Consider the following 24,850-nt stretch of genomic DNA (forward strand, 5'->3'; position numbering starts at 1 on the left):
TGATAAAAACATCACAATAATCCACACAACTCCAGCCCATCAGTTAACATCATGTGAAGTGAAAAGCTGTGTTTTTGTAAGAAACAAATCCATTATTAAGGTGTTTTCACTTTAAACCGTCAATTGTGGCGTTTTTATCAGCTGTTTGGACTCTTATTCTGACGGCACCCATTCACTGCAGAGGATCCATTGGTGAGCAAGTGATGTAATGCTAAATATCTCCAAATCTGATTTGTGTGTGTGTGTGAGCAAAACTTATATAGGTTAAGGCTCTGTTAAAGTTACATGAATTATCAAATTACTGTGAATGTCTGAATGGATTTTAAAAGAAAAATGTATATTCTCATCACATTATTCATGATGTACCTGCATTACCCTGAAATGCATTTACAAGAACAGCACAGGTGCTTTGCAAATCTAAACTGAAACATTTCTTGTCGAGCTGCATACTTATTAGTAAGATTTCACTCAGAAGGGTTTAAAGCACTGGCAGGAACAGTCCACTGGCTCTCTGAGCGCTCTGTGCTTCTCTGCCGAGCAAAGCCGAGCTGATTCCTGTGTGATAGTGCTGCTCTAATAAAAACACCATTTCAGGATAAGAATTGAATTTCACACATGGGTGCCCAGACACTACATATGTTTCTTCTTAATAAAGAACAACCACTCGTTCTGAAGAGTATAGGGCTCTGCTACTCAGCTCTGACTCTACTTCCTTATGTTTTGTACTGTTTTAATGTACTATATAGACTGACAGTCCTGTATACATTTGTTTTTCTCCATAGATCTCATATATACTACCATTCAAAAGTTTGGGGGTCAATTAATGAAGTATTAAAGGGGTTCTATTATGCTTTTTTACAAAGTCTTGATTTTGTTTTGGGGGTGTACTAGAACATGCTCTCATGCTTGGTGGTTCGAAAAACGCATTATTTTTTACGTAATTTACATGATTACAATACCTTTCTCCCCAGTCTGGCACAAACGGCTTGATTAGTTCCGGGTTTGATGAAGGCCCGCCTTCCGAAATGTGATGTGATTGTTTCAGTACTGCCACGCCCCTTGCTCCGTCTTTCAACAAAAACTTTTGGGCGAATCCGGCAGGCACTTTACTCCCTCGAGTTGTGAAAGCTGTCCTCAGTAAAATACGCAGCACACAATAGCAAATTGGGGTTATAATGCTCAGGAACAGAGTTAAAAAATAAATTGCAACCACTGTTTCCTGACATCATCCGCTTTCGGAAGCCCAAACAAAGACGTTTGGGCACGGAGGTGAAAAAAAACAGCGTTTCAGGCGGTCGTGCACCAGACGAGAAGCGCAGCGTCGCGCCACGTCTTTAAAATTCAAATACTTTATTTTCTATGAGTGTAGGCACACCAGCGGGCGCCTACATCGTGTTGTACTTGTAAGAATTGTTCTAGACATGCCGAAAATTTGAAGCTACAGCACTGCAGCTCTTCTTCTTCGTTTTCTCTGATGCACTAACTCTGCAGCAGCACTTCTTCTTCATCATCTCGTCTGATGCACTCACTCAACCAAGCGTTCTAACCACAACCTCGCCCCTCCCCACCCCCCAACCATTCGAATCTCCGAAGGCGGAAATTATTTGCAATGATATTCCAATGAGCCGCTTTGTGATATCACAAAGCCCGGAAAACAAACGCTGTAGTCCAAACGAGCCGTTCGTTGTAGTTCTTGAAAAGGGATTTTTTAAAAACGAAATATCTCCCTTTGGAGTGGACTTTGAGATTTGTAACTTTCTAGATCTTTTTTATGCTCAAACATACACACTACACACTGACTAAAATTTTAAAAGTGAAAAAGCATAATAGGACCCCTTTAATAACGCTTATTTACGTTAATTAATGTTTTAATTATCATATGATGAGCTCATTGACGACTTTGCCTCCAGAAAAAGCAGGAGTGTGCCTTTGTAAATTTTTAAGATGACGTATATGAGTGTTGATTTTCAGAGTGTCTATTTACACTAAGTGCAAATAGCCCGTCTTGTTGGCAGAAGCTATTTACAGTAACTCCGCCCACCTATGTGTGATTGGGCTAGTCAACACTACAAAAGACTATTGGCAAATAACAGCTCCAGTGGCGTAGATGGTAAAGTGTGTGCTGTAGTCATTTTGACGCGATCAAATTTGCCTTTTGCCAAACTTTTTTTTTTGCTCCCTTTTCAAATCTCATATCGCATCGGAAATACATTTATTTTCCAATAAAAATGAAGGTTGAAAATAAAGTATCGGGTAGGTGTAGGGAGGGCTTTATTGTCCCAATAAGGTGGCATCCATTTTTTTTTATTTGAATTAAAATTATAATTTACACTCAATACGTTATTATTGCATACTGTTTAATAATTTACTGCAATAATGAGGTGCAGATAATTGCCACTATTTACATTAAGTAGTATAAATAGTAGAAAATCCTGCTATTTTATCATAGTGTAAATGGAATTTATAGCTATTTGCACTTAGTATAAATAGCATCTATTGCTAAGAAAATATGCTATTTTCACTAAATAGCTGCTACCGTTGATTTTTTTATTCAATTATTGTTTATTTTGATCATATTTAATCTTTTAAAATGTTTTTATTTAATGCTTGTAATTTTAGTTTGTATTTTTATTTATTTATTTATTTTGCTGTAGAGCTACAATTGTAATTTGTAAATAATACAATTTAATTACAATTTATTTATTTATTTACATTTTATGTTTTATTAAAGTTCTATTTTGACTCCTATAGTAGGTGTTATTATTATTATTATTATTGTTATTATTATTATTTCCAAAATATTTGGGGGAGGGGGCACAACAATGCAGTTCTGCTTAGGGCACCCATTTTGCCAGCAGCGGCCCAGGTAAGTTTAATTTATTTTACATTGTAAAGATTACCATGTTTAAAAACATTATACAACGTATTTGGCACATTTAAGCACTTGCATTAAACAGTGGATATAGAAAATAATCATTTAAAATAATCTTAATTATCATTTAATCTTATTTTTCAGCTGTATTTACAGTTATTGTTATTACAACTTATAACATCCAAGTGAAAGATATATCAACAACATGTAAGAATAAATGAATAAATAAAACAGAATCATTGAGTTGGAAAAAAGGATCACCCCCTTGTGTCAGTATTTTGTTGAGCAACCTTTTGCTTTAATTACAGCCATTAGTCTGTTGGGATATGTCTCTACTAACTTCACACATCTACACTTTGCAATATTTGCCCACTCTTCTTTGCAGAACTGCTCAAGTTCAGTTAAATTTGATGGTGACTGTTTGTGGACTGCAGTCTTCAAGTCATTCTACATATTTTCAATGGGGTTTAAGTCTGGGCTCTGACTAGGCCATGCATTACAGCCATTAGTCTGTTGGGATATGTCTCTACTAACTTCACACATCTACACTTTGCAATATTTGCCCACTCTTCTTTGCAGAACTGCTCAAGTTCAGTTAAATTTGATGGTGACTGTTTGTGGACTGCAGTCTTCAAGTCATTCTACATATTTTCAATGGGGTTTAAGTCTGGGCTCTGACTAGGCCATGCAAGGGCATTCACCTTTTTCTCCTTCAACCACTGTGTGCTCAGTTTTACTGTGTGCTTTGGGTCATTGTCATGTTGGAAGATAAACCTTCTTCCCATTGACAACTTTCTGACAGAGGGCAGCAGATGTTCCTCAATAATTTGATGGTATTTTTTTCCTTCTATCCTGACAAGTGCTCCAGTCTCTGCTACAGAGAAACACCCCCATAACAGGCTATTACCACCTACATGCTTTACTGTAGGAATGGTGCTATTTGGATATTGGATTTCCGCAAGACATATTGTCAAATTAAATGTTAGCCTAATCTGACAATAACACCTTTTTCCATGTGTCCTCAGAGTCTTCAAGGTGTGTTTTGGCAAAGCTCAGTCATGACTGCATGTGGCCTTTCTTGAGGAGTGATTTTTTTATACAAGCCAGTGAAGCCACATTTGTGGAGAATTGTGGAGATATTGTTGTCACATGCACACAATGACCACTCTTTGTCAAAAATTCCTGCAACTGCTTCAGAGTTGCTGTAGACCACTTGGTAGCCTCTCCGACCAGTTTCCTCCTCGCTATTTCATCCAGTTTGAAAGTCAAATGGCTTTGTGTGCCATTGAGAAGGTGATTAGCTACACCTGATTGAGTTTACAAGTCATTTTTGAAGAGGGGGTGATCCTTTTTCCAACTCAGTGTTTCTGTTGTTGTTATATCTTTCACTTGTAAATACAGGTGGATAAAACAAAAACTGTGTCTGTCTTTATTTCAGACTGCAAAGCAACAAAACATGATTATTTTAAAGGGGGGTGATTCTTCCCTATACCCACTGCACAGTATATAAAATATGCATTTATACTATGAAGTACTATAAAGTATTAAAGTAAAGTATTAAGTGTTGATGCAATTTATATATTTTTATTTGTGCCATCTGTACATGTAGTACAAGGAAACATCTCTGTGATGTAACTGCTGCTGGAGGAGTAGGCCTAATCATATTCTGAGTTACATCCAACAAAGCTTCATAGAAAAGAGAAGAATTAATTCATTCCTGCATCTGTGATGAAATACTGCCTCCATCTGGAGGGAAAATGTAAATTTCTTAAAAAATGTAAGCTGAATAGTGTCAGGCAGTAGGACATGTGTGAGGCATGTGAAATTACTAGCCATGTACAATAGCAGGGCTTGAGTTCAGTACACAATACTTTTACTTTTAGACATTTCTTTTACTTTTAGTCATTTAGCAGACGCTTTTATCCAAAGCGACTTACAAATAAGAAAAAGTAATTAAAACTAAAAGCTAAAACTCTATAAATACTATATATATACACACATTTAAGAAAATGAAATGTTCAGTTAAATTTGATGGTGACTGTTTGTGGACTGCAGTCTTCAAGTCATTCTACATATTTTCAATGGGGTTTAAGTCTGGGCTCTGACTAGGCCATGCAAGGGCATTCACCTTTTTCTCCTTCAACCACTGTGTGCTCAGTTTTACTGTGTGCTTTGGGTCATTGTCATGTTGGAAGATAAACCTTCTTCCCATTGACAACTTTCTGACAGAGGGCAGCAGATGTTCCTCAATAATTTGATGGTATTTTTTTCCTTCTATCCTGACAAGTGCTCCAGTCTCTGCTACAGAGAAACACCCCCATAACAGGCTATTACCACCTACATGCTTTACTGTAGGAATGGTGCTATTTGGATATTGGATTTCCGCAAGACATATTGTCAAATTAAATGTTAGCCTAATCTGACAATAACACCTTTTTCCATGTGTCCTCAGAGTCTTCAAGGTGTGTTTTGGCAAAGCTCAGTCATGACTGCATGTGGCTTTTCTTGAGGAGTGATTTTTTTATACAAGCCAGTGAAGCCACATTTGTGGAGAATTGTGGAGATATTGTTGTCACATGCACACAATGACCACTCTTTGTCAAAAATTCCTGCAACTGCTTCAGAGTTGCTGTAGACCACTTGGTAGCCTCTCCGACCAGTTTCCTCCTCGCTATTTCATCCAGTTTGAAAGTCAAATGGCTTTGTGTGCCATTGAGAAGGTGATTAGCTACACCTGATTGAGTTTACAAGTCATTTTTGAAGAGGGGGTGATCCTTTTTCCAACTCAGTGTTTCTGTTGTTGTTATATCTTTCACTTGTAAATACAGGTGGATAAAACAAAAACTGTGTCTGTCTTTATTTCAGACTGCAAAGCAACAAAACATGATTATTTTAAAGGGGGGTGATTCTTCCCTATACCCACTGCACAGTATATAAAATATGCATTTATACTATGAAGTACTATAAAGTATTAAAGTAAAGTATTAAGTGTTGATGCAATTTATATATTTTTATTTGTGCCATCTGTACATGTAGTACAAGGAAACATCTCTGTGATGTAACTGCTGCTGGAGGAGTAGGCCTAATCATATTCTGAGTTACATCCAACAAAGCTTCATAGAAAAGAGAAGAATTAATTCATTCCTGCATCTGTGATGAAATACTGCCTCCATCTGGAGGGAAAATGTAAATTTCTTAAAAAATGTAAGCTGAATAGTGTCAGGCAGTAGGACATGTGTGAGGCATGTGAAATTACTAGCCATGTACAATAGCAGGGCTTGAGTTCAGTACACAATACTTTTACTTTTAGACATTTCTTTTACTTTTAGTCATTTAGCAGACGCTTTTATCCAAAGCGACTTACAAATAAGAAAAAGTAATTAAAACTAAAAGCTAAAACTCTATAAATACTATATATATACACACATTTAAGAAAATGAAATCTGAGGCAAACACACATGCTAAAATAACAACAACTTACTGACACATAGTAAGAAATAGATTATAAAAAACACTGAAACAGAAGTGGAAAGAGGAGAGATAAAAAAGCGATACTTATGTCCTTTGCCCGGTGGAGTCGCACGGTAGAGTCGATGGTCTTTACACTCGTAAACTAAGCTTCTTTTTAATTAGTTTAACAAAACTCAAATTGAATTCAGCTGGACACACTTTCCTGTTTATCCCAACAAATGGCCAAGCAAAGCGCACAACACTGACAAGGTACACGATACAGTACGAGACCAAACGCCATTTTAGACTAAACACAAAATGATTATTAATGATAATGCAGGTTTCATGATAGAATGTTGATTTATTTTTATTTTTATTTCTTTTTTGGACCCCACAACAGCGCTTTACAACATTCACTGTATGGACGAAAGAAAACAAAAGTAAAGTAAACTAAATTGCATATAAAGTTGCATACATGCATATATTACATATAAAGTGTGGCCACCAGCTGCTTTACATACTACAGTTCATCTCATCCCCATGGACTGCACCAGATTGGTCGATTCTTGTTGTGAGATGTAACCCAACTTTTCCACCAAGCCATTTGCAAGTTCTCAAACATGTCTGGGGGACACATGGTTACACCTGGTTTGCCACTGCAAGGATGATCAGCTGTCTTCCTGTCTCCCTGTAGCACTGTCTTAGCCTTTGCTCTGGTCAAATCTGCAGTTATCATGCCTCCCTGCAGCAGGACTATGGCATGTTATTGCAGGTGAGCAGGAATCCTGGCTGTCATTCTTCAGTCAGTAGAAAGGTCTCTTTACTGTCTTAAGATATTGCAGCTGTGACTTTCATTGCCTACTTGTTCCATAGATGCCTGTACAGTAATTGCTGGTTCTTTTCTTTAAACAAGCATGAACAAAAAAAATCCTTTCCAATAAAAATCTGTAAAATTAATTTGGATTTACAGAATTATATTTAATACAATATCCTGAAAAAAAGTATATATATATATATATACAGTGGGGCAAAAAAGTATTTAGTCAGCCACCAATTGTGCAAGTTCTCCCACTTAAAAAGATGAATCTGTGCAGGTTTAGCGCAAATACTGAACTTATTACATTATCGAGAATATTGCAAACACCAAACAAAACACACCTAAAGAGTGCACGCATCCGCATAAGCAACTACATTAACTTAGTGCACGTAGACATTTAGAGTGCGTTCTTTCAGTGCATGATTCAGTCTATTAATATGCATTAAGAATGATCACATAATTCAAAATAAGGGGGCAGAAAATGTATATAGTTATATAATTTCATATAGTTAATCAATATCACACGAAGAGTGCCGTTTTAAATAAAAAATCAGCATGGTTACATTAGGCGTAGCTTGACGTTTGAGTTTGGGGGGCCAAACCGAACCGGTGGATTTGGTCAGACATACTTTTAAACACATTTTAGTTTTGCTATAGTAAATCTACATATTCACATTCACATCGAGCAGTGGCAAGTGCGTGAGGTTGTCATGGTAACCACATACATTGCCCACGAATTACAGCTGCGCTTCTATTTTGCCACACTAAACTTAGCAATAAACATGTTTAAAATGCACAATAAACATGTCTGTCAAAACAATCTCAAAGGAGGCTTTTATTAAGTAAATCAAGGAGTGAATTACTCATCCACTGTTTTTAAAACAGACATTTGTTGGGCTTGATTCAAGTTAATGCACAATGAGGCGCACACTTTTTATTTAGTCTTATTGAATAGACAATAAACAGTTTATATTCTAAAATCTATTTAAAGGTTGTATTCTGTGAAAATTAAATAACATTTGGATGTAAATGGTTAGCATAAAAGTAGTGTGCAGCTAAACCGGCTGCGTCCTGTGGATCACCTTTATCTGATTGTCCGGGTCCGGAATCATCAAGCATGGCATTAATATCTTCATCTGAGTTTTTCGTTGTCTCCAGATTGCTCTGCAGTTCGTGTATGTTGTTAAAAACGCGGAACATCATTTTATTCCACACAACAGGCAAGCATTACCGTTAAGACTATTATCCACCAAAATGCAGATTCATCACGTGACAATTCTTATGCAAATGAGATTGAGGGTGACGTTAAGTTTGTTTTGATTTATTAATTTACTTACAATAACAATTTAAAATTTATTAACTTTTACGTATTCACTTTTACATGTATTATTAACTACATTATATGCATTTTTACTTCATAGAAAAAACATAAATAAATATTTAGTAAAATTCTTTAATCGCTATGGGGGGGGGCAGACCCCCCTGCTCCCCCCACAAGCTACGCCCATGGCATGGTTACAAATGTGATTTGTGAATTGATTTTATACAACAGTTCAATAAACAATAAGTTAATATCAAGAGACTTACGTTTTAGACACCATGCCTGCCTTTGGTCTATTTCGTCAACAAAAATAATTCCAAACACAGCCACAGCACTGTTTTACGTGTCTGAGCAACATGACGGTGTTTTGTTCCTGAATGAGTCAACCGTTTAAATTATTCGGATCAGCCGCAATGACTCACTTATTAACAGTGACTTGCTGCCACCTACTGGCGGTTTTAATTGTTTTAATTTTACATCTAATGTATCTTTTCATTTTTTAAATTATTTCAAATGTCAGTATTCAAAATTTCATGTTTAAAATATCAAAACATTATTTATGCATTTGTAACTGCAGGTTAAAGCATTCCATGTCCCTCAAAGCTGCATTAACATGTGTAAATACACTAAATGCCACTTCGTATGGAACTTCTGCAAAGATAAATTTTGTTGATACTGATTTCATTTGTTTAGTATCAGCCTAAATGTATTATTATAATTGACTGATTAAATGTAAGAATTTGTCTCAAAAGATGCACACTTTTAGAAAAAATGGCTTTATAAAAGGTAAAATGCACATAAAAGGTAAAAATCAATTTAAACTTTTTGGAAAATATTAATTTCTATCACTGCTGTGAACTGACCACACAAAATATGAAATATATCAAAAACTTTAGGAGTCAGCGGTCCACACACTCAGCAAAATATGGTCTAATTATCTTTATCAGTAAAATTCCAGAAAATATTGAGATATTTTTTGCCAATATCGCACACCCCTAGTTCTGACACAAAATTATTTGCAGCGGTCGCTTTGTCACGTTCAATGTAGACAGCCTCAAGCTGTTGATTTATTTCCGTTTTTTTTTTTAAGGTAATCCAAAACCTGACACCGACAACACCAACTAAGAAGACAATACAATCCAGACGCAAATGACAGACAGAGAAGGCATGATATATATAGCTGGGTTAATGATGAACAGGTGTTACCGATAAAACCAGGATTAGTGAGCAGGGGACTATGGGAAATGGAGTTTAACACAAACAACGAAAACAAAAGAGCGCCCTCAAGTGACCAGTCCAGGTCACCACAACAAACACTGTGACAAGTAGAAGTTATGAATGGCCGGTAACTTAAAAATTTAGTAGCCAAATTGGCTGGTGAGTGAAAAAGTTAATTTCAATACCTGTATATATATATATATATATATATATATATATACTGTATATATAAGCTTGTTGTATACAGTATGTATCATCAATAAAGTGTATATAGAGTTGGTTTTTATCTGTATTAGTCAATTAAGCCTTGTTCAGTATTTTTCATGTTAAGTATTTTAGAATATATCCAACGGCAAAAGAATCCTGCAGTATGGCGTATGAGGGCTACCTCAGTATTGCATAGTGTGACATGATACATGACATGACACATGTGACATGTTATATGATATAAAGTACAGGAAACAATATATGTCTTCCTCGGATGTAATGTTTGTTCTGTACATCAGCATCGGGGAATAACATTATATCATCTTTGCGGTAAGCTGCATGTACACAGAAATTATCAACTCCAAAAATGTTGAATTAAATGTTAAATCTCTGCATATACCATGATCCTAATAATTTTAAGATATAGGCTACTTACCGCTTCCTCTATTTCTGCAAACAAGTTTTTGTGAATAAATGACTCTCTCTACCGGTTGCTTTGGTCTTTGTCAGCATCCACTTGCACCACCTGCTGGTGAGGACGACTAACAGAAAATTGAGATAATCTTTACTTCCATTCCTGCAGTTCCATTCCTGCAGTTCCTGGATGTGCAGTGTTGAATATTCTGAATAATAATTTGAATCACTGAATTTGTGAAAGCAATTTTGTAGAGTGAGATAAAACGGACCAAAAATTGCCTGTTATATATTTTTTTTTCCTTTTTTAGAAGGAAATGTGTTAAAACGAAATATCCACAGCTTAAATGAAACCATGTTAAATTTCAGCTCCTAAAAAAGAAAACCCTGAAAATACAATGCATTAAAATGCAAACACTGTCAATGCAATGCATTTTTTATTTGTTTTGTCATTCATGTACTTTCTGAAGACCCAGTATCCTATGTATGTGAAATGATAAAGAAATGTGATTCTTCTGAGGCACTAAATGACCGCTCACAGCTGGAACTGCTGGACAGTTACTGCTGACAGGTAAGTGCTGCTTGAAGAACCAAGCTCAGGGTGGGAAACATGTCGGGATCAAGGAAGGAGTTTGTACACTAACCATGCCAGAGATAACACCCTCTTTCTTTCTCTCTCTCTGTTTTTGCTATCAGAATCTCTTCTTTACAGCATCATATTTTGTAATGTGTTGCAATAAGGTTTAGAGATTCCTTACTGAGAAAGTCATCAGCTGTTGGGTTTCATGCTTGAAAGCCCTTCATGAGCTTTTTCTCACCGCCAGAAAATCTGTTGCTTAGCTCACTTATCATGCGATCAAGAAAAGGATACAAAATATGATGTTTAAGCTGGTTGCCTGTATCACATGGAGCACTTGCGCCTAAAGTGGAATCTACTGTGTAATCATCCATCTGCCTCTGCATATGCCTGGGATCAGATAAGGTCTCTGAGATATTATTGGACACACACGTTATTTGTGTCTCCTTATAGAGCTGTTCTGCCATTTCTTCACTGCTCTGCATTAACGTCAGTGTTTCAAGCACAGCACTTGTGTAGAGTGTTGCTTGTGCTATGTCCACAGATTCTTTCTGGAGATATTTATGAAGTCCTAGCACCTACTGTAGCAAACTTTTGAAAATCGCAAGCATGTAGAGACAGGAAAACCTGGACAGTTTTGACAGCAGCTCAACTGCTATGTAGCAACTTTTTCCAGGCAACTTAAAGTTAGGTTAGGTTTTCAAGCACAGCTCACAGTTGAGCTGGCTTCCATGTTTAGTTTTAGTTTTTAGGACAAATTCACAGTTCTTTAAACCCAGTTGTGTCTGTGTGTCATGAAATGCTGTTGATTGACTACTGAAACACTAAAGATATAATACACATTCCCTAATGTTTCAAAAAAGCCATCTTCCTCTGGCACAGCCCTACAAGTGTGATAAAGTACCAAAATCTGGTGGACCCACTGCATTTTGGTGTTTTTAGTTCAACACAATCAAAAATGTTATGTTAAAATATTCAACAGATGTTTACTTCATCCCAATAACAGGCAATATAAACAGCATCTATGGTTAATATCTGCCCTTTACCTTTTTTTAGATCACATTTATGAACTAAAATGCTACAACCTTGTGCGGTTGGCAGGGGCAGAAACACAAAACTGACAGAGTGGGCACTTCTCAAATGGAAGGCTGCATCCTACCGAGGCTGCGTCCTTCCTAGTTCAGTCCTTCAGAGACTTGAAGGCTTGAGTCCTCCTCAGCATTACACACTAGAATGAGACAGTCTAGTAAGTGCACAAGGCTATGTCATATATGTTCCCGCCCTCACCGTCATGGCACAAAAACACTAATAAAACTTAATTTTGGAAAAATACTTTGTATTACAAATCTTTATATTATTTTGCTTTCTATTAATGCAATACAATGAATCACAGTCGTCTAGTCTCACTGTGCCTTATTATTGGCGATTTAGCATTTAGTAAGTAATTTACACCAAAACAAAAGATGACATCTATCCTTTCATGTCCGAAAACATTATTTTTGCCTTACATTGCATAATAAATTCAGACATAGTGTTGGGTTCGAGTCCACCTAAGTCGAGTGCAAGTAGAGTCCGAGTCTTTAACCAATCGAGTCCGAAACAAGTCAGAGTCCAAAATGGGCAGAGTCAGACTCAAGTCCGAGTCCCAAACAGCCGAGTCGAGTCCGAGTCCAACGAAACTCTATTATTTATTAGTATCTTAACATTGTTTTAACCTTTACAACTAGAAAAATGCAATATCCATTTAAATGTAACAAAAGCAAACATCTATTGCATCTTGCCATTTAGATTTTTGATTAATAATTAGCGTCCTGCTTTGCTTAGCAAACTTAAAGTCATGTAACAGAAGTTATGGCTGAATTGATTTATGTATTGTGACGTATTTCAGAGTGAAACAGGTTTTAGAATGTAAAAATTAAAGGGCGGGACTTGACTTTATTTATCGTTAAAGTAAATGTATAAATTAAAGGGTGGGGGTAAAGGAGTAGGTGAATGGGACCTTAAAAGCATATATTTTTTACGATTTTTAACGAAATATGAAATTTGAATAATCAAAATTAGTTTGTGTCTGCTTATTCTGTTCATCAGTGTTTGAACCATTAAAGAAGAAACTGCATCTTAATTTCTGGGTAAAAAAAATCGAAAAATGAATGGACGCCAAAGTACATGGACCCCTTAGTCAGGGCATTTCTAATTTTTTCTTGGATGAAAATGAGGCTGTGAGGGATAAACCTAGTATGTACAATGGCACACATTGTGTATAAAAGCCCTAGATACTTTCCATAAATCACAGCCAACTCACACCTGTTTTATTTTTTGAATGCATTTATAGTTACATTAATTACAATAAATTACATTATGTAAGGAATAATTGACGACGGGCCGTTGAATTATTAGAAAATAATGCACACCCAAGGTGATTTTGGACCCATAAAAACTATTGTTGATGTTAGAAATTTTTTTTTCTTTGAAGCTAGAAACTGCCAATAATACAAAAGCAAAAAATAATGTAATAAAACATTCTGAAGTTTACTGAAGGCAAGTAAACACTCCAAGTATTACTTACAAGCTAAATGATAAATACATATATTACTCAAAAATAAAAAAAAATTTAAAAACGTTTTTCAGATTGTAGCCTATAGGCTTCTAGGAATAGCCTACTACATACATTTCATGAAAATGAAAAATATCCAATGAAAAATTTTAAAATAATCTTCACTTTATACATTAAATATAGATGAATCTTATTAAAGTTAATAAGTGATTCAGTCAAGAACAGTGAGTGATATTCTCCTCTTCTTTTGTTTGATTAACATTTATGACGCAGTCGGCGGCTGCAGGTTTACGCTGTTGCTTTAAGATCGGACAAACATTTGTATTTCTCCCTACTGTCCAAGTTCACTTAAGACAAAACTGACTGCATTTACATGAATAGTCTTCAAGACGAGCATTTTGACATAACTTTTCTTGTAAGTGTGTAGCAATAACAGAACTTAAGCGAAATAACTCGGCATTCGCACACTGACTGAGAGGCGCGCTATTCAGTGAGCACACTTTTGGTGTGTGAGCACAGAAACCCGTCAGCTTTCAAGTACTGGACAAGACTTAAAAAACACATGCAGATACTGAATATCAACATGTCCCTGGACTCGGTTGGACTCTGACATATTTTCCGAGTCCAAAAGGCTCAAGTCCGAGTCCTTTAAAAAACTGTACTCAAGACCAGACTTGAGTCCGAGTACCCCAACTCTATTCAAACAAGCTCAGTACTGACTCATTTTTCGTCAGTTTATTTTCATGAAATGGAATGGGTACAACGTATTGTGGGTGATTGAAGTTCGCGGAGGATTCATCCCATGCATCCTTCAAATTCAGCTGAATGAAGGACGCGAAACGAAGGCTGCCTTCCAAGGATCCTTCCGATTGAGATGGCCTTCAGCGATATTTGATGACGTGGCAGCCGAGATATGCAGCCTTCCGTTTGAGAAGCACCCTTACACTCACACTCTCACAGACTCTCTCTCTCACACACACATACAAATAGCAGGCCCAGACAGGAGGAGGACAGAGTAAAGGTACACAGGATCTACAGATTCCACACTTTTATTAGCCCCGGGTCCAGTGGACCCGAACATACTGTATGTAATATAAATGTGTAGGGGGGGGGGTGTACAGTGTGTGGTCATTGAAAATTTGTTCTGATATATGTTCTTCACAGAAAATGAGACAAGGCCAATGAGTCTGAGATTTAAAAAAATTATGAATCATATAATTTTTCTTTTGAACACCATATAAGGGTTAAATTAACATTTATTTTGTTGTAAACTCTAAAATTGATCAATTTGAAAGGCATTTTATTCAGTGTACCGAAGCCTCTCTTCCATTTATATCCTTTCAAAACACTGGCCTCTTGTCTCCTTGGCAGTGTAGTGCATGCAATTCTTTTTTTGCTAAGCATCAAAGCCGAAGGCTTCCCCTAGAGGAGGGGTTCTGACCCCTTATGACTTATGCTGAATAAGCATTTTATGCCAAACATAGTAAATTGGGGTAAGTCAAAAAAAGAAGAAGATGGATTTATGACTATATATTTATACACATAGTATAGCTTTAAGTAGATTATTTTGATGTTGAAAAGTACTCAAATTTGTTGATAAATTGTACAAGGATTTCTACTTGGGATCAAAACTTGAGAATTCACTATGAATATAGTATATAAAGTTATATAGTGTATATATACACTGTAACGGGGTGAAGAATCACACGACAAGTAATCTCAATCAATAGGTTGTTTGCACATGACGTCACTGATGACGTGCAAAATGCAGCTGGAGGGCAAGAAGTGAATTTTCTCTCAATAGGAATCACTAGCAGAAACTCCAAATGCCAGTGTTTTACGTTGTTTATGGATGCTTAAATTGGCCAAACCGAGAAACCACAAGGAGCTTTTATCGTGTACAAAAATGTGTTGTTCATAAGTGGGGAAAAGTCAAGAATTTGTTTGAAAAACGCAGGAAAAAGTGGCTTGTAAACCTGCGTCTGCGGTCGGGAGGAGCGAAGCTCGTGTGATTATGCTCGCACGGGATGGTTATTATAGGATATAATAAGACATTAATAAAGATATAAATAGATTGTGCTGCCACCTCTCACGCATTGTGACAGTCAGAATTTACTCAGTGCTAAACGCCACACGTAAATAAGATGTTATTTGCAGTTCAGAGAGCTTCACTGATTATAAAAAGGAACATCGTGAGATTGTGATCAATTGAAGTGAGTGAAAGCTTTTTAGTGATTATATGGAAGCGCTATTTGCTCGCTTTCTAGGCAGGCTATAATCAATTCAGAATTTGAATAAAACTTGTTTTACCTGCTGCTAACAGGACCAACAGCCACATACCCTGTACATGCAGCAACGTTTCAGGGGTGACTGAAAAAGAACGGATGAGATGGAGGAAAGTCGGTAATGTAGGCTACTGTTTTAGGCATGATATATATATATATATATATATATAGAGCGCTTTCATTGAATTGCTGCACACCCAACGCGCCTTACAGTCGTATGAGGGGATCTATGTATATATCTATGAGGATATATGTCACTCCTGAAACTTTGCTGTGGCTGTTGGTCCTGTTAGCAGCACGTAAACTAACTTTTATTTAAATTCTGAATCGATTATAGCCTGCCTAGAAAGCGAGCAAATAGCGCTTTCATCTAACGTTAATCACTAAAAAGCTGTCACTCACTTCAATTTATCGCAATCTCACGATTCCGGGAACTGCAAACAATATCTTATTTACATGGTGTCTATGTGTGGCGTTTAGCATTCAGTGAATTCTGACAATGTCACCCTGTATCGATTTATATATTTCTTTATTAATATATTATGATCATATATTAACCATTTGCACACGAGCATTATCCGGCTTCACTCCTCCCGACCGCAGACACAGATTTACAAGCCCCTTTTTCAGTCAAATTCTTGAATTTTCCCCACTTATGAGCGACATTTTTGTACACGATAAAAGCTCCTTGTGGTTTCTCGGTTTGTCCGATTTGAGCATCCATAAACAATGCAAAACACTGGCATTTTGAGTTTCTGCTAGTGATTCCTATGGAGAAAAATCACTTCCTGCCCTCCAGCTGCATTTCGCGCATCATCAAAATCACGTGATTGCAAACAACCTACTGTATACCCCGGAGGGTGGATTTATTGGTGTGGTGGATGATAGAGAGAAAGGTCCAGGTAGGTGCTCCGGTGCCGTGAGTGCTCTCTTCCGTCTTCCCAGTGCAGAGGGTCCGTGCAGTGCTCCTGTGGGGCTGGTCGGTCACACACTGCTGTCTGTGGGGAAAAATGAGAGGGCGAGTTAGTGCTCAGTCTCATGAAGGAATCTCCTATATGGCAGGGCTTGCGTGGCTTATGTGGCCGCCGCCTGATGAGCTGCAGCTGTGACCGATCAGCCTGAGATGAGGACGGCCAGGTGTGCCTTGCTTGTTTCCAGGGCGACGCTGATAAAGCTTCGGGATGCTCGTCACAATACTTAGAACTTTCATTTGCATATGTTTGAATTGAGTACAAATGTAATGTGAATCTGAATGTATGAATATGTTTGATAATTTTAAATTATTTTCTAAACTAATAAAAATAAATAAACACTTTTTAGTGAAAAAAAACAGTGCAAAAGGTGCAATTACTGAGAACATATTTTCTTTACATATTTGTCTTTAGTCATTTTGGTACGGAACAGGACAGAGCATGATTGCTGTCTGGTTGGATTCTGGCCAGAGAGAAGAGGCCTTTTACAGAATCAGAGACTGTTAAACCTGCATCCTAGCAGTCACTGATGAGTCAATCAATGACAAGAGGCTCAGGCGCATGTCATATCTGTTAAAAGGTGTTACCTTCTAATTTACTGATTATCAGAAAAATAGAACTGCTTGCAAACAATGTTTTGTTAAAAAAAAATAATCTAGCTGAATTGAGGTTATATCCAGATAAGACAGACAGACAGACAGAGAGAACAGACAACAGAGAACAGACAGGACAACTATTACAACTGACATTGGGTATCATGTAGTTCCTGTAGTTCCTCAACTCTGTCTTGTTTACAAAATGTATGTGTGAGAAGTGTTACAGTGAATGATATAAGGCTATGTCTAATTCACACTATGCAATCATTAATCACATGAACAAGCACCAATTTGCCTCAGATTTTAGGCTTTTGTCTGCAGTCTCCAAAAAAACTGTTGACAAGTTAAAACCAGGCCTAAAATTGTGTAGTGTATATCCAGCATTATATAAAATAATTCTAATTTACTGATTATCAGAAAAATAGAACTGCTTGCAAACAATGTTTTGTTAAAAAAAATAATCTAGCTGAATTGAGGTTATATCCAGATAAGACAGACAGACAGACAGACAGACAGAGAGAACAGACAACAGAGAACAGACAGGACAACTATTACAACTGACATTGGGTATCATGTAGTTCCTGTAGTTCCTCAACTCTGTCTTGTTTACAAAATGTATGTGTGAGAAGTGTTACAGTGAATGATATAAGGCTATGTCTAATTCACACTATGCAATCATTAATCACATGAACAAGCACCAATTTGCCTCAGATTTTAGGCTTTTGTCTGCAGTCTCCAAAAAAACTGTTGACAAGTTAAAACCAGGCCTAAAATTGTGTAGTGTATATCCAGCATTATATAAAATAAACTTAAAATGTCACCTGAGAACACTTGAAAAAACTCAAAAACAGCATTGCCATGTTCACTTATATATGATATATTATAATGATTTGCACCCCCCCTCCCCCCCCACCCCACATATGTTTACAAAAAGTTAATAAAGTTAGTTCACTATGTTTAATTCCTTGATTATTTCCTTTGGTTATACACTTGGACCATGTTTAGTAGTAGTAGTAGTAGTAGTAGTAGTAGTAGTAGTGGTGGTATAACTATTGTTTTATCATTCAGCCATTAAAAAAAAGAGAGACTTTTGTTCTGGCAAAGTACATGAAAGTAGGATGAATTAAAATGATGCTGGCTTCTTTATTTACATTAAAATTAGCAGCATAAAGTGGCTTAATACAACAGTTTCATTCAAAGCTGTGGGTCTGGTCAACATGAGGGAGATCCTGTGTGTGGCATTATAAAATAAGTTTTGGCATATTAAACAAAAGCACTTATGTTACAGTAATGGATTCATGTTGTAAAATATATTGTTTCTGAAGAATATTTAGCAGCTTATATACAAAAAATTCCAACTGAGTTATAAGACATCAACACTCAACTCAACAATGGTGACAACCAAAATTATTTATTTCATTTTGATGAATAAGAAAATCAGTAAAATGATCTGATCTTCCCATTACAATTCTGTAAATTAAAATCTTACTCCAAAGGTACTTTGTCTTAAAGTTAGTTAGTTAGTAATATTCACCAAGTATAAGTTATAAAAATGAGAATACAGAAGACTCGTATTAATAAAGATAGATTATTAATAATCAGTCAAGAGGTGGTGCTGTTGTCCAGCCAGTGTGGCAAGAAGCGTGTTAGTTGAGAGCTGGGCAATACACTTGTATACCCTCTGTCACAGCAATATTATATTATTTCAGACAAACAAAGCTCACAAATGTACTGATTTACATAATACTAATACACAAATACTAAAGTTTTTTTTCTTACCATTTTTTCTTACTTCCTTACTGCCTGTCATTTTTGATCAGTTTAAAAACCAATGCTATCCAACTCATTTTTAATGTAATTATTGTACTTTAAGAGTAGTTACAGTAATATCTACATATTAGACATGATTTCTGAGGTATTCATTATGGCTTGGTTTTCTCAACTCGTGCACCAGTGCTGTGTGTGAATTTGGACCCTGTACCTTTATTCACTATTCCCTAAGTTTGTGCTTGCTGTTTAATAATAAAATAAAAAAGTTAACTGTGTGGTTTTGAATGCCTTGTGCCATGTGCAATGTTTGCCTGCATTTTACAGTCAATATTGTCGTGACACGCCACACACAGTGCATTATGGGTATTCTCTAAATGCTGAGTGTACATCGCTTGCACACTTGTCATTGCAGTGCATTATGGAATTTAATGGGTGCACTCAATAATGTCCACTATGGTTTCAGACACCACTACGAAATGGATGTCTCCTCAAATAAGTACACTATATAAGGGAATAGGTGGTGATTTTGGACACAGCCATAGACTTAACAAGCCACAAAAGAATGAATGTGTATGGCATCAGATGTGAAACCTGATTGTGGCCACTCCACCATCCTATAGCCCCAGAATGACCAGACTTCTAGTAAATAAGACTATGAAACATCATATTTTGCTTAGGTTAAAATAACATTTATAAGCGTTGCGGTAACACTTTATTATTACTTTCATTAATAAATCATTAACAAACATATAATGCTTAATGGATTAGTTAACATATATTCACATAGCTAGGGGCAGTCGTGGCCTAATTTCATAGCCGAGCCGGACTTGTAACTCGAAGGATCGAGTCTCAGGTCTGACAGGAATTGTCGGTGGGGGGAGTGAATAACCAACCACGACTGAGGTGAGACCCTTGAGCAAGGCACTGAACCCCCAACTGCTCCCCTGCACTTGGATGGGTTAAATGCAAAGCACAAAATTTGAGAATGGGTCTCCATACTTGGCCACATGTCACTTCACTTTAGAAATATGAGATAATGCTCTTGTTAATTTTTACTTATAAACTTATTAAACATTATATAATGATTAAAATGTCATTATTTCATGTAAATTAAAAAGCTTACAAATGTCATCAAACTTTCAATTCACATGATCTTGCACTTCTTGAAAATCTACAAATGGTTTTAACATATGTTATATTACAATTAAAAGCTTTTGTTAATGTACAACACTTTCACTGAGGTGTGATACGGGTAAGGTTAGGGACAGGTTTGGTGGTATGGGTAGGTTTAAGGGTTGGTTAAAGGGTCAAACGTTCAAAAATTCAATCTTTTTATATTACGTTGTTTTGATAAATAAAAAAATTCTTGAAAATTTTGTTGATGTATGATTCAAGGAATATCATGTTTATTGATATACAAATGATTAATAAATGATTTGTTAAGATGTGTAAATGCTGTAAATTCAGGTAACTTGGGATACTTTGTGCCATCAAGATGACTGCTCATAAACGTACTAATGATTTGTAAAAGTGTATAAACATTTACAAATGATGAATAGTTTCCACTTTAGGTTGGATACTGCAAAAACCTGAACAAATAATTAATAAATGATTTGTTAAGATGTGTAAATAGTAGAAGTGTACACAACAAACAAAGACCAAATATATAACCTTTACAGCTTGTGATTATGAGTTAATGAATAATATGTTAACATGAATAGCTAAAAAAATATATATACTAATTATGCTTAAGGCTGTAGTCTGTAACTTTTTTTGTGTTCAAAATTTATATAATAAGCGAGTACACCATGAATCCATTTTCCAAACAGTGTTTTTGGCTTGTCCTGAATCACTACGGTACACCTATAATAAGTGTTTATATTCAGACTATTTTAGACTGGTTCGGGTAGGTACCGCTGCGGAGTAGCCCAGTACCTGCGTGATTCGTCATAGACATAAACAGAGAGAAGTAGCTCCGGCTACAACGTAAGTCTGCAAGATGCACGCAGCTCTGTTTATTAACTGCTAGAGCGCCAAAAGTTACGGACTGCAGCTTTAAAATTACTAATATATCTATTTTTTAACATTCAAAAGTACATTAACAAACAAGCATTTGATCATTGTATAACATCTGTCAAAATAATTTGTAGATTTTCAAGAAGTACATGATTATATTAATTGTAAGTTTGATGACATTTGTAAGCATTACAATTTACATTAAACAATGATCTGTTAATCATTAGGCAATGCATAATAAGTTTATTAGTAAGCATTAACAAGCACATTATTTCATATTTCTAGCTATGTGAATATATATTAACTAATGATCTGTTTAGCATTATATAATGTTTGTTAATGATTTATTAATGAAAGTTATTATAAAGTGCTTGGTTGACTAGTCCTGTTGGACGGTGATTTTGGCCAAAGCACCAGTAAGAGAGCATGCAATGGCAGTTATTATTATTGTTTATTTATGTATTATACCTTGCAAGTACCATCACATGTTTACACATCAGTAAATTATTTCAGTTATGGTCTTCTACAGTATTCCCACCCATCCAGCCCATAAAAAAAGGTGGTCAGTCTTGTTTACAGTAGTGCGTGCGGGCTAATTTCAGTAATGTGGTTTTGTGCCCATTGCTTGGCATTTTAATGATGGTTATTTATGCCATCCTTCCACGTAAGTGGGGCTAGAGGAAGTTGCAGCGCAGAGAGAAAGCGCTTTGTGAATGACACCACAATTTGCTGTGTGATATCTATTGTTTTAATTAGGTGAAAGCCAAAGTGACATTTATTGGTTTCAGAGTTACTTGCTAATGGATATTGGAAGTGCGGTGGAAGTACAAGTAAAATATTACAAGTAAAAACATTGCTGAAATTACATAAATAATTTGTAGATGCTTTGTTAATGAGTCTATATTATTTTACTCAGAGACTGTCCATTCCGATTTAGTAATAACTCATTTAACTTTATGTATTAGGCTGTTTGGTGCCAACATGGCACTCCCATGAGTTAAAGTACGTATTAGTGTGGGATTCACAGCTGGTTTTGCTTCAGGGCCTGGATTTTATATTGAACATAAAGTAGCAATCCAAAATCAATCCAAATATATAGAAATTATATATGCAATTCAAATACATGAATCTTAAATTTAAGTCTACACATTTAGCTGCATTTAGTATTTGTTTTCTTGCTGTCTACAACCTAGATCCGCAACCTGTCACAACATACTGAAAGACATTGTTTTAGTGTACATTTGCTGTGCCTACTACTATATGCAGCAAATTAAAAAAAAAAATAAAAATTTTGTTAGTTTTAATTTATTGCACAGTACAGGTAAACAAAAACGTATGGCATCTATTCTATTTAATCTGAAAAAAGAAAGTGCATGAGTGTAAAGAGATACAATAACACTGTATCTAGATCGATCTCCCTCAGTGTCAGCGGGATCTGACAGGCATGCCAAAATGATGATGGCCTCACTCAGACATGAGTTACAGTAGTAGGCAGATCTAATGCTTTATTAAAAACAGTAAAAAAAAAAAGTCAAACATCTCTGTATCTAACTCTCTTCACACTTTTGTGTCTGTCTAATCGTACGGCGAGACGGGCGCTCTAACTTATAAAACATTCCTGATTGAAGATTTTGCTGGGACATAAAGTTCACAGTGGGCTACTTTTCCTTTTGCACCTCAAGGTTGCACATTCAGGCATTAGGACAGTTGTTTGTCCAGTGGTGTTAAGGAACTATGACTGCCTGTTAGAATGTACTCTTCAACAAGAGAAAGATGGGAAAAAATAGATTTGGAGTGGTGATTGCCTGTGTAAAACATGGCAGAATGTTGAAGTGTTATGAGTGGTTGCCAAAGTGTTGCTCTGTGGCTGCAGTCCCTCCAATACCATCCCTCATCATAAACCAGAACATTTGAGGTACCATTTATTTAAGGTATCAATCGCAAACAATCCAGGAGTTATGTATCAGATAAAAATAAAAAAAATCAACATGTAACAATGAAATGCTGATTGTAAACTATTTTAATACCATAATGTTATGAATGCAATAGGATACTTGTCACAAAATAAATAAATAAATAAATAAAAAATACATGTAGGGAAGGATGGAATAATTTTATCTACCTGTACTATGTAAGCAGTAGTAGGGCTGCTTGCCTTTTAGAAAAGATTGCTAATAAGAATTTTCCATTATTCTTAATAATAAGAATTGGGATTTTCCATGTGATATACTGATTTCTCTTCAAAAAGCATTTAGAATTTATATTAACACTTTTCACTAAAAATAAATAGGTGAATAGGACATGGGCCATCTACAAAAACACTTGGAAGAAAAAAATATATAAATAAAAATAATTAAGTATGAGCATTTCAAATTCAATAGCTAGTGCCTTTCAGATTAATTAGCCACACTAACCTTCATTTCTCTCGTTGACTCAGAGAGCTAACAGCCTCATTTTTGACCTTACCACAGTCTTTTGAAAAGTACAGTCCCTAAGACCTCAAACTTCTTGGCAAACTTACTCACCATCTCGCTGCTAATAAATATCATAAGGTGAGAGCCCCAGCTGGGGTGGCCAGCAGGAGAAAAGAGGTTTTATCCCCTGGTCAGCCCATTCGCTCTGACAGCCTGTGGGGTCATGGAGGCTAGAGACTAACCTGCCAAGTTCCTCAGACAGGGCCTGTTAGGTGAATACACTCTGTTATTGTGACCTGTAGCACGAGTGTTTGCGCAGCTGCTGCCACTTTTACATCCTGCCGTGCTAGGTGCTCTTATAGAAGCTCTTGGGTGGAGATACATTTTTGTTGATGTTTCAAGAGACTTCTGTGGGAATGTGGTACAACGACAGATCCAACAGAATAATATTTTACCTAAAGTGAATTTGAAAGATGAAGGTACATAGTATCTGGAAGTCTATGTGGAGAATTAACGGTGACCATGGTTTTGCCATGTAGGATGTGTCTCTGGATCAACGTCTTTGATGGTCCAGGAACAACATTCTTGTGAAGCAAACATAGTTCTAACCCCATCTCAAATTCCAACCATAATTCAAACTTTTAACTACCGATAAAATCAAGTGGATATGATGGGCTGTTATTCAAGCTCCAACCCCAGCCCAAATGCTGTGTTCCATCCAAAGTCATGTGGGATATTCACATTTTATATCTATAACTTCTGACATCGAAGTTATTTTGCCGGATGCTCATGACATACTGTATAAAAACACAAAATTACAATGTTATCATTAGCATTGGTGCTAAAAAGAACATTCCTAGCAAACAAACTGTGGAAGAACAATCCAAGTGTTTCTAAATTGGATGTCTGATTTCAAGTTGAAGTCTAGTGAATTTTCTAAGTAGGATGTTTTAAGTCGGGGAGAATAAGCTAAATTCTAACATATGATTGATTGATTGATTGATTGATTGATTGATTGATTGATCGAGTGAGTGATTTTTTTTCTAGAACAAACAAGGATGATGATATACTATAACGTCTTATTTAGATATTTGATGGTGAGAAAATAGAATAGTACTGTATACAACATTTCTGATGCTTTTGTAAGCTAATTCTGTGAATGAGTTAGTAAAGTACAGTAAATGTAGTAAAGTACATTTACAAAGTAAATTTTGATCAGACTAGACCTTTTTATTCTAGTTGTTGTCTTTTTGTTGCAAGTAACATGAGCTACAGTATAAGCCCATGTTAGGAGGTACAGTAAAAACTTTTTTTCAGACCTACAGCCATACAGGCAGGCTTTCAGTACATCAACATAAACAGCGGGAT

The sequence above is a fragment of the Sinocyclocheilus grahami genome, unplaced genomic scaffold (genome assembly GCF_001515645.1).
Source record: "Sinocyclocheilus grahami isolate Dianchi unplaced genomic scaffold, SAMN03320097.WGS_v1.1 scaffold489.1, whole genome shotgun sequence".
Taxonomy (NCBI): Eukaryota; Metazoa; Chordata; class Actinopteri; order Cypriniformes; family Cyprinidae; genus Sinocyclocheilus; species Sinocyclocheilus grahami.